Raw genomic sequence first — 11873 nt, 5'->3', positions numbered from 1 at the left:
AATTAAACATCACAAGGTTTATTCCAGTTTTTATCCATTCTGAATTATAATTTTTAACAGTCAGAAGCCCGGCTCCCATTGTCTTCAATATAGTCGCTTATTTGTTAGTCCCCTTGTATGCAGTTAATCGTCCGGTCTTGTAGCCCATTTCTTCAGCCTAACCCAACCGTCACTGGACTTGCCAGCACATTACTTGACTCCAATCAAAAGCATTTTGAAATAAGAGGGGAAGAATGCAGGAGTTTGCTATTTATTTTATCTTTTGGAGCTGTTTGTTATTGCTATTTTATTTTTAGCAAATTTTTGAACAATGTTCTGTGTTTGTGCGCACACACATGTGTGTAATTAGAACACATCAAGGTAGTTTTTTTGTTATGAAACATTAAGGGCATATTTATTTATGGTGGAATTTTTTATTTGTAGCTTTTATTTTTTTTCTTTGCTTGTTTTCTTTTCCTCCCACTCATATTTTCCTATGTAATGAGTTTGTGATAGGTTTCTCATTTTTTCTTGTAGAATGAAAGGACAAATTTTATCAAGAAAAATAAAACATGTAGCATAATCAATCCAAAAAAAGATTTGTAATAGCATGTTTGCAAGATACTAAAAAGATGCTGTGAACCGATAATACCTACAGTGCTATAATGGTGTAAGTACTTCCTACCCAATAATCTAGATATTTTCTATGAACTATTTTAATGTTATTCTGTTATAAGCATTAACTTTATAATAATTTTTTCCATGACATACATATATATTCATTCTACAAAAATATATATCCAGAGATTCTATTTTTTATTTAAATGTACACTTTCATTTTCATCAATGTTTATTATCTGTTTATAATGATTCCAATATCTGAAATTTTGTGTGTGCTGCACTTAATAAGAACTCCAACTTTTCTTTATTAATAAGCAATTCTGTGTTCCAAGTGATTCAGCTTTTTTTGTTTTGTTTTACTTACATATAGAGCTATTATTCTCAAAGTGCAATCACAATGCTGAGGAAAAATCTCAAAAGGGAATTGCTCAGCACATTCTGTACCCCAAGCGACTAGCCTCTCCCTCCTGAGCTCTGAACCTTGGAAATGAGCCCTGGTCACCTTTAGAGACCTCGTTCTTTCAATTAACGGTTCTCTCCTTGGAACCTTGATGACCTTTTCTATTAGTTGATCTCAATGGTACCATTTGATTTCATTATAGAAGCTCTAAAAATATTGAAGCCCCCAAATTCCTATGTAAATGTGATTATATTCTCCTTAATCCATTAAAAAAATCCTATTATTGTCTTCTTCAAGGTCAATCAGTGTTCACTTTTTTTCTATTTATAGCACTAAGAAGGACCCATTAAGTGATTATAAAAAATAAAAGTACATTCCAAAATAATTTGATGTCATCACCTCTTTATAGAAAAATGTATAGTAAAATTTCAGCATTACCTATTCTCAGAAAGATGCAAAGAAGATAATAATAAATATTAACAACTCCAAACAGAAGAAAGAGAAAACTCAATTTCTTGTTCCTCTTTCCTAAAAATGCTCCAGTAATCCAAATATGCATAAGTTCACCCCCCCACAAACATTTCCTCTGTTGTAGGGATGACTTTAGCTGCTCTTCTAGTTAGGCTTTTAGCCAACAAAATTTTTAAAACAGCAGCAATTAAAAAGTGAAAGTTCATTTAATCTGGCAAAGAAAAGTTTTTAGTGTCAAAGCAATAGAAGAAACTTCAAAGGAAAAATTATAACATTTGACAGCATAAGATTCAAAACTCCATATCCCAATGATATAATAGACAAAAAGGCAAATAAAAATGATGATCTCTTTGAAGTTTAACAACACATTTACAATCTTGATATATGATGACTTTATTAAAATTGGTATTAAGAAGACTGTAGTAAAAGCAAATGACATGTTTGATAAGTTTATATAGAAATTTTCAACCACATTATGAATACATGCAATTAAATTCACTGACAAGCCATATAATGCAAAATGCTATGTGCATAATTCAATAAAATAAGAAATCCTTTAAACAATGATCATTCATGGAGTATTTACTACATACTAGGTACTAAATTAGATAGTTACCTTAAAAAAAATCAATTCCATGCACCACCCTTATGAGGCAAGTATATTTCCCCATTTATTTTATTTTATTTTTTATTTTGTATTTTTTTTCAGATAAAATATTATAGATTTATTTTAAACAATTCTCACCTTGGGTATGCAAAATACAAACTCCACAAAATGTTCATTTTTTTACTTTGTAGTTTACAAATATACAAAATAGAAATTTGCTTAAATTTATATTACATTATTTATTAAGGCAAGGAACTATATAGAAAAAACATTTGTTCTGCTTAAGGCATACTTGGGAATAAACCATTGTACAAATTATTGCACATCTGAAACCACAGTGCATAACAGACTGTCTGCATAAAAATGTTACAGAAGTAAACCAGGTGTATTTACCTGACTTAGGTCATAAATGTAGATCGGAAGACAAAAATAGATTTTCCTTGTCAAAGTATGCAGCAGTTTGAGAACTTTGGCTTCCTCGTTTGGTACCTGTAGAACCAAGACTCACCAAGCACCATCATTTAGGCTATTAAAACACATTTTCTGTACCTGAATTTCTTCCTTTTCTTCTAACATCATAATGGCTTTTAGAAGGCAAAGGGAATACAAGGTGATCTTTTACACTTATTTTGCATCAAAACACAACTCAAAGGAATTCTGGTCTTCCCTCCCCCAACTCACGGATCTAATTAATACCCTGATATCCACAACTTCCAGTGACCCCCCCTTGGCGTTTTGTAAGTCCAGGAATATTCAAGTCGGATTTAGAATTGGGATGATAGAAGATCCAGTCGCAGACCCCACCTGTTCTTTGATTTTTGTCTTTTGGATTTCTCATTTTTCCTGATTATCCATTCACAAGTTGACTCAGTTGGGAACTTAACCATGATTGTAGTGCTTTTCAGCTAGGCTCTTCCCTTCATCAGGAAGACAGTGTGAAAAACTTAAAAAATACTGCATTCTCTTCTGGCAGTGTGGGTCGTATCCACTGTTTGGGATTTAAAAATGCCTCTTCGTGTGTAAGGCAAGGAGGTCCGACCTGGAAAACGCCCGGTCGCATTTCTGGCACTGGAACCGGCGGTGCCCGGCGTGTTTACGGTAGTGCCTGGTCAGTTCATCTGAGCGGGCAGCTTTCCACACACAGCCGTCCCGGTCACAGTGGTAAGGTTTCTCGCCTGTGTGGGTTCACAGGTGTGCCTTGAGATGAGAACTCTTCGTGTAAGTTTTGCCGCAGCCCGCGTAATCACAAGTGTGGGTGGCGGTCCTTTTCCAGGGCCACGATCTTCTTCCCCTTTGGCTTGGGCTCCTCTGGCATGCAGGACCCCGGTGGCATGAGCTCTAGGGGTGAAGAAGGCGGAGTCGGCATCCTCCCGTGCGCCCCGGAGAACCAGCACCCTCCCAGCCCGAACTACGAATCCCCTATTTCCCCATTTTAAAGCAGATGCTGTGCCTAGAATTTCCCAAGTCTTCTCAACTATAAATCTGGTTAATTTCACAGCCAGCAATCACTGCCACACTGAACCTTTCATAACCAGTTACTCTTTTTTCCTGTCTAACTAGAAAATGAATATTGTAAAGGTGATATTATGTGTCAGCTAGTAAAATCACATAAGCACTGTCACAGCTGGTGGACTTAGACATTGACATACTTCTAGACTCAATTATCTAATCCATATTAAGAGCTATAGAAAAACGACGACACTTTGATTCCGTGTTTCCTTTTCCAGAAATCTATCCTAAATTGAAATCTGATAAGCAGACAAAGATTTATGCAAAAGTATATGCATCACAGTATTATTTTTAATAGCAAAAATTGTAAAAAGGCTTACATATGGGAATAGGCAAATACATGATTAAATGTCTTGAAAATTAGATGCTATGCAAATACAGAAAGCATAATGAATATTTAAGCACATGTAAATTTACTCCCATGTAAAAGGAAATCAATTTTTTGGAAAACAGGTAATAAAAATTAAGGCAACCCACATTGTACCCTGCTTAGCAGAATCCTGTTAACAGGACTCAAAATACTAAGAAGGTGCAAGCATCCAAGTTCAATCCATACACACTAAAGGAAAGCTCCAGAAGAAAATGGAATATTCAGCTGGGCTCGGTGGCTCAACCTGTAATCCCGCGCATTTGGGAGGCTGAGGTGAGTGGATTGCCTGAGCCCGCAGGTTCGAGACCCACCTGGGCAGGAAGACCTCATCTCTACAATAAATTAAAAAAAAAAAAATCAGCCAGGCGTGGTAGCACATGCCTGTAATTCTGGCTACTTGGAAGGCTGAGGCGGAAGGATCGCAGGAGCCCAGCAGGTCGAGGTTGCGGTGGCCGGGAGCGGCCACTGCACTCCAGTCTGGGCAACAGAGTGAGACTCTAACTCAAAAAAAAAAAGGGATATTCCTACAGCAATTATCCTATTACCTTATAACTGTTTAATGTTTCCGATGCAGGAGTTCTCAATAAAAGTGAAATTCAAGAAATGTCATTCACTTCTGTAGCTTTCTCAAACTATACATAATTCACATGTCTCCATAGAATATATATATATATATTTTAAAAGGTGGGGGAAGTAAGAGACAGACTAGGAAAATTCTTCAAGTGATTATAATATACCTCTCCTCTCTTCTTAAAATCAATTTAGTTGATTTTTTTAATTTTCTGTCTACAGTAAGTTTATATGAAATCTCCATGATACCTTTCCATAGGACTTTGATTGAATGGGAAGGACTATTTATTACTAGTTGATCAGAACTTCAAATCCAATGGTACCACAACAATGCCTCTTTAATGTAGATCACTCAGTGATCGTTTAAAATACACACACACACACACACACACACATACACACTGTTTCTCCTTGATTTCTTTGAGTTATGTTTTTTTTTTTCTTTTTTTCTTGAGTTGGAGTCTCACTCTGTCGCCCAGACTGGAGTGCAGTGGCCACTCCCGGCCACCGCAGCCTGGACCTGCTGGGCTCCGGCAATCCTTCCGCCTCAGCCTTCCGAGTAGCCGGAATTACAGGCATGCGCTACCACGCCCGGCTGGTTTTTTGGTTTATTGTAGAGATGAGGTCTCGTCAAGTTGCAGGCGGGTCTCAAACCCGCGGGCTCAGCAATCCACTCACCTCAGCCTCCCAAAGGTGCAGGATTACAGGCTGAGCCACCGAGCCCGGCGTGTTATGTTTATTTAAGAGAGAAAACTTCTGCACTACGAAACAGTCTTACAGTACTATATTAGTGATTCTTTTTTCTTGTACAACTCCTGGAAAGCTCTGTAGACACAAGCTATTAGTGGTCAGTATTCATTTTCTCTCAGGGACAATATTTTAGTTTTCTCATCACGGCCCTTTCAGCTAACTCAAAGCCAGCCTGCGATGGGCATCTGCTTCTGGCTCTCCCTCCAAGCATCTGATCTACTTCTATAGTCATTCCTGGGGTTCTCAAAGTACTATAGGACAATAGTCAGTCCTCAATGTCTATTTTTGAAGGAGGAATCTTTCAGATTTTTGAGAACATAATTTGCAATACTAACAAACCTACCACCTGTCCCACACCTCTGACTCCTACATTTAACTACTGTCTATAATAAATACATAATGATTTATTATGACTAGCACAATCTTTACTTTGTGATGACCCCATCCCATCAGTCCTTCAACCAGGAGTGAGAAGCAGAAGAAAGAAAAAGCTAAAGTGAATATAATACACATCCTAATATGCAAATAATTAAAACAAATCAAATATTCATTCTACAATTCAAAATGAGAGTTCTATATTCAACAATTGCTCCTCTATAAATTATTGGAAAATCCATCAGGTTGGAACTCTTCCATGAAATGGAATGGTAATTTTTTAATGAAATAGTAAATTTTTGTAAGTCACTTATCAATTTCTTTGTAGGATAACTACCTATGACATACGATAACAAGCAAACTCTTCAAAACAAAGACCACTCTAACAGGCTATGAAATCTGATGGGTTTTTCTGAACAGTTTTCAAATTTTAATCTCAACATTAATTCAATGCTGCTTCAATTTCTGCTGCTTAGAATGCTGGCAATGGCTGGTAATTAAGCTTATCTGGACTTGCAGACTGGGTAAGCTCAGGGAACTTTTGGCACTCTCCTGGTTCTAATTGTCACCATAGTGAAGGGAGATCCATTAGAGTAATAAGGAGAAAAAAGAGCTGAAAAATTACCATTGGGTCTTTCCTTTTGGTTGGTGTACCATCATGGTTGTGTGAAAGAGAGAGCAAGCAAGTTTGAGCCTTACAGTGAAGACGAAGTAGACATAAATCTGGTGTATGCATATTTAGGCTTGAGATAGCATTTCTGTATCTTCAGAGAGAATGGGAGAGTATCAGTTGGCTGGAATGCACAGGGCAAGAACCTGCTCACTTACCTGACTTTTAAGTGTAAAGGTGCAGGCAAAAAAAGGCACACACACACTCACATTGTCATGCAGTGAAAAGGTGAAAAACAGTTCTCGTTACGAGTGTTAAATTGAGAGAAGGATAGCTCTAACCATGAGAACCCTAAGGGAAACCTGTCCTCAGCGATATGGATTAGGTGCCGAGGGATATGGAGAATAGCTTCTGGGCAGACCACCTGAAGCAAAAGGATCTTGCCAAGAAACACGCATCTTTGACCTTGACTTTGCATAAAAGATACTAGGACCTTGGCTCCCCTGTAGTTTTCTGGACCATCTCATGTGGGACTGCATCCAGGGCAGACTGACAGCCAAAGCAAGCAAAGGAAGTCTGAGCTGGTTCTTTGAAACCAATAAAATGCAGAGGAGTGACACTGATTTACCTCAAAGGCTAGATCATGAAAGATCTTGCAGCTGCTTTCTTGATCTCTTAGAATTTTTGCTTTGGGGAATCTTCCTCTTGGAAACAACCACCATCCTATGAGATACCCAAACCATATGAAGAAAATATGTGTCAACACTTGGTTTCACAGCCCAGGCTAAGTGGCCAATCAACACACAGTATCTGCTTTGTTATATGGGTGAGCTATCTTTAATATTCCAGCCCACACACCAGATGTTTATAGCACTAACTGGCACATTGTGGGGCTATTCATGCTGATCAATGGACCAAGTCGAGAATCCATTTGCTTTTAAGTGGTTTCAAGGGAGCGAGGGGAGGTTGTTATGTAGAGACAAATAATCATACTAGTCAGAAAACCTGACTCTGTCTTTAACTTTCTATGTAGCTTTTGAAAAAAATCACTCAACCTATACACACTTTAATTTTCTTATCTGCAAAATTGATAAAATAATAGTTCAACAGGAATGGAATACAATGAGATATTTTGAGAATGGATTTTTACAACTCTATAGCAGTCTCTACTACTTTTTTCCTTATAATGTGCCCTGTATAGAAAGATGAAATGATTTGCCTAAGACCAACAAATAAAAGTGACTTGTAACTTCAGCCTAACGGCCTCTGTAAACAGTACTCTTTCCAATTATTTGTGTGTGCAATTGTATCTTCTATTGTAAATAGATTTTTTTAAATGCTATAATGCCTTTCACATACAATACATTTTCTCATAGATAATGAAAAGTCATCTTCTTGATCAACATAATGATAAGTATTTCATTTTAAAATGCATGGCTTTTGGCACATTATATTGATGTTCATTGAATATAATTTTGTCTAAAACAAAAGCAAAATATTTCTTTGTCCGTGCACAAAAATAATATTGATCATATTTTTCTGTCAGAATTTTATTCTGTTATATGTATATTATGTTATGCTCTCACAACAAGTCATCATATTCTGTATTATTCATTAAAAACATAGGTGGAAGTAAAAATTATTTCTTGGATAAGAATTTTATGGAAAAAATATAAAAGATAGCCTTTAGGGAAAAAAATCCATAAATTTTAAGGGGTGATGAATAATATATTTATATTGTATATTTAAAAAAAAACAAAATGATTATGCTAAAGTATAATTTTCCAAGGTAGTTTACTTATTTGAAAGTAAAAATAATTCAATAACATAACAAATAAAAAATAAAAGCCAACAATATGAACCTTTGTCATTTTGCAACTAAATTTACTAGAGTGTAACAATAGATGAAATTTTTTTAAAACCCCACAAAGTTGGTTTTATCAAAGATGTCAAAAAGATGAAGTATACTCAAGCTGATCTTCTGACTTGGTATAAGATAGCAGCTACTTTGCCTCTTTATGGGAGTCAAGCCTAGAAACTCACTAGGCTGCAAATCTAACATTTATGTCCTGGAATATAGTATATGTACAACTGTGCTTTGTGTTTTTTCTTTTCGTAAATTCTAACCATTTGTGTAGGAATAACATAATATTTTTGTATATGTAGATACTGATGCTTTCTTTTGTTTTTATAACTAATACCAACAAAACCATTATGCTAAAATTACAAGATTCTATAGGGTTTAAACAGAAAGCATTTGTCATTTTTAATCCACATCTGTGGACTCATTTTGCTTTGCATCTTGAGTGAAATCTCTGTCTGCTATGATTTTTTGGTCATTCTAATATATTAAAACTAACTCTAATCACTTTAGCCAAATGAGCCATCATAGTTTAGCTATAACAACATCCAGAGCCATCTGATACAGAAATTCTGAGCATCTTTTAAAGTTCTGTTTTCTCACCTCACTTAGCTTGGTATAGCTTGAATCTTGGAAGCCTGCCACAGTGAGGAAGGATCTACTAAACCTCTTCTTTATGATTTTAGTAGCTATTCCTTTCTTTGAACCTCTGTTCCATTCTCTAATTGTTGATTCTGACCTTTTAATTTGATAGCTTTGAAAAATGCAGAAAAGAGGACATAAGAGTCTTAAAACAGGTTTACTCCACTAGTTCATTTGTGACCTGCTACTGATGCATCCTACAGAAATGACTTTTCCTCTCATGAGTGCTTCAGTGGGTTTCTCAGAGATTTTCTCAATGTAAACCTCCAACTGAAATTTCTGTGGTGAGCTGAATTTTCTCTGGCTTATTAATTACTCCAGCCCTCAGTTCTGGCATCCTGCAATCTGTTCAACACCAGTCTATATCGGACACTGCGATATCTCCACAAGCCTCTTGGTCAGAGTCCCTCTGAAGATGATTCCTGACTGACTCTCTACCTGTGGCCCCACACTTGGCTGGTGGGTCACATGTCTGCCGTGCATAGCTTCTTCTCATGTAGCCATGAGTCTTCCCTCTACCACTAGACAGGCCGGGTCAGCCCCAAGTTTTACTTCCAGTTTTTTTAATTTGGCCAACTGCCATTAATTTCTGCTCTTCTGCCTCATCATCTTTTATGTAAAGGACACAAGGTAATAAATATCAAATTTTCCATTTGGCTCTCTGAAGTTTTTATTCGAGGCTTGAGGTGGAGGGAAAGACTCCCTCCACACCATTGTCACCCCTCCCATCCTCTTCATGGGCACTAGGAAACACAAAGGAAACATCTAAAGAAATTACTTTAGCCAAGCCTCTTCAACCTCAACTTTTTTAGTTATTCAAGTTTAAAGTGAAATTGTCACAAATCATCTCTTCATTTCTTTTTTTTTTTTTTGAGTTGGAGTCTCACTGTCACCCAGACTGGAGTGCAGTGGCTGCTCCCGGCCACCACAGCCTCCACCTGCTGGGCTCCGGCGATCCTTCCACCTCAGCCTTCCAAGTAGCCGGAATTACAGGCATGCGCTACCACGCCCCGCTGATTTTTTGATTTATTGTAAAGATGAGGTCTCGCTGCCCAGGCAGGTCTCGGACCCGCGGGCTCAGGCAATCCACTCACCTCAGACTCCCAAAGGCGCGGGATTACAGGCTGAGCCACCGAGCCCGGCTTCTTAATTTCATTCTTGGTAGATCTAGCCACAATGGTCCAGCACTTAACTTTGGATTGAAGGAGTATTTTTTGGTTTTTTTTTGTTTGTTTTGAGCTGGAGTCTCATTCTGTTGCCCAGGCAGGAGTGCAGTAGCTGAAACCACAAGCATGTGCCACCACACCTGGCTGCTTTTTTTATTTATTGTAGAGACAAGGTCTTTCCAAGTTGCGCAGGCTGCTCTCAAACCCCTGGGTTCAGGCAAACCTCTCACCTCTGCCTCCCAACTTGCTGAGATTACACGCATGAACCACTGTGCCCAACTTGAAGGAGCATTTGATATTCACTGTTTAGTTCTTTCAGCTGCTATACCTCAACTGATAAACAATGCTCACAGTGGCATGATCTGAGATGGTAAATTTTAGGTGTCAACGTAACTGGATTAAGGAATTCCTAGAAAGCTAGAAAAGCATTGTTTCTGGATGTGTCCATGAGATGTTCTGGAGGAGACTGGTGTGGGAGTCAGTAAACTGAGTGGGAACATACGCTTCAGTATGAGTGGGCCCCGTTCACTGGGTTGAGCATCTGAATAAGACAAAAAGGCAGAGAAAAGGCAGACTTGCACTTTCTCTCTTCTGGAAGTGGGCCATGCCTCTCCTGGCCTTGGGCAGCAGAACTCCAGGTTCTCTAGCTCATAGACTCTGAGACTTACACATCCACACCTCTTCTCTGAATCCCGATTCTCAGGTCTTTGGCAATGGACAGAGAGTTGCACCATTGACCTCCCTGGTTCTCCAGCTTGTAGATGGTCTATTTTGAGACTTCTCAGTCTCCCTAACTGCATGAGTCATTTGGTCTGAAAAATCTCTTCTCAACTATCTATCATCTTCTATTGGTTTTGTCTCTTTGTGGAATCCTAATGAATATATCCTCTCACATAAACATTTGAAAACATTAAAAGAGAACATAAACAATTCATCGAACTTCCTTTTAAGATTGCTCATTTTAAAAATAAGGCAAATTTTCTGGGCATGGTAGTACCCACCTGTAGTTCCAGCTACTTGGAAGGCTGAGGTGGAAGGATCGCCAGAGCCCAGCAGGACAACGCTGGGATGGCTGTGAGCTTGCCAGTGGACTGCAACCTGGGCAATGGAGTGAGACTCTGATTAAAAGAAAAGAAATGAATTGGGCATGTTATAAGTAGGAATTCTACAACCTTATAAAAATATCAAGACCAATGCTGCAATGTGTTTAAATAGGCTAGTGAAGACTTACTTATATGTAAGATTTTTCTTTATGATGTTAAGATTAGAAATATGAGACTGAACTAAATTTATACCTGACAATATGTGAATAGCTTAATAAATTATAGTACATCCATATGATTAAATACTGTACTGTTCATCTCAGAGTTCATGTGGCAAAACCAAATTCATTAGACATATTACAGAAAAAAATGGATCCTTTACAATTATTAAAAATAACAAATATGGAAAAACTGGGGCAGTAGACCTCTGCAAATAGGAAGTGGGATAAACAGAGAAACAGATGATAAAAATTTCTAAACTAAGTTGAAGTGTCCATGGAAATTAAAGAAGCCAACCATATGTGGGCACCCTACACGGACTATAAAGAAGAAGCCCCTGCCACAGTCTACTGAAATCGTCACCTCTGGGGATGCCATTTCTCGTGTGTAGTCATCACTGCTGTAGATCAACAGCCAAGCCCTTAGGGGTGGATTTGAATCCACTCTTGGTTAGCATGGCCCACAGTCAGGAAGGTGAGCTGAGTGTGAAACAGAGGAGACTTAGAAATCAATGGGCACCTCCATGTATCTGCCACTTTGGCTGACTGTGACGGCATTCTGAGTGTTGCTTTCTGCTTTGCTTCTGCCAAATCTCATGTACCTTCCTCATTTGGCTAACTTTTACCCAGAAGTGCACAAGGAAGACGATTCTGGAAAAGAGTGTCCCAATCAAGGCAATT

The 11873-nt window shown here is 38.0% G+C and overlaps 1 pseudogene across 1 annotated transcript; it reads right to left on the bottom strand.

Moving 5' to 3' along the window:
• Window positions 1-2169: 2169 nt before the first annotated feature.
• On the bottom strand, window positions 2170-3411 carry LOC110595332 (annotated as a pseudogene). Its single transcript, XR_002481757.1, has one exon. The product of XR_002481757.1 is annotated as a Krueppel-like factor 4 pseudogene (transcript).
• Between the last annotated feature and the right edge of the window lie 8462 nt (window positions 3412-11873).

The sequence above is a fragment of the Carlito syrichta genome, unplaced genomic scaffold (assembly GCF_000164805.1).
Source record: "Carlito syrichta isolate Samal-C Ts95f unplaced genomic scaffold, Tarsius_syrichta-2.0.1 Scaffold289807, whole genome shotgun sequence".
NCBI lineage: Eukaryota > Metazoa > Chordata > Mammalia > Primates > Tarsiidae > Carlito > Carlito syrichta.
This window is presented reverse-complemented; position numbering and strand designations above follow the sequence as displayed.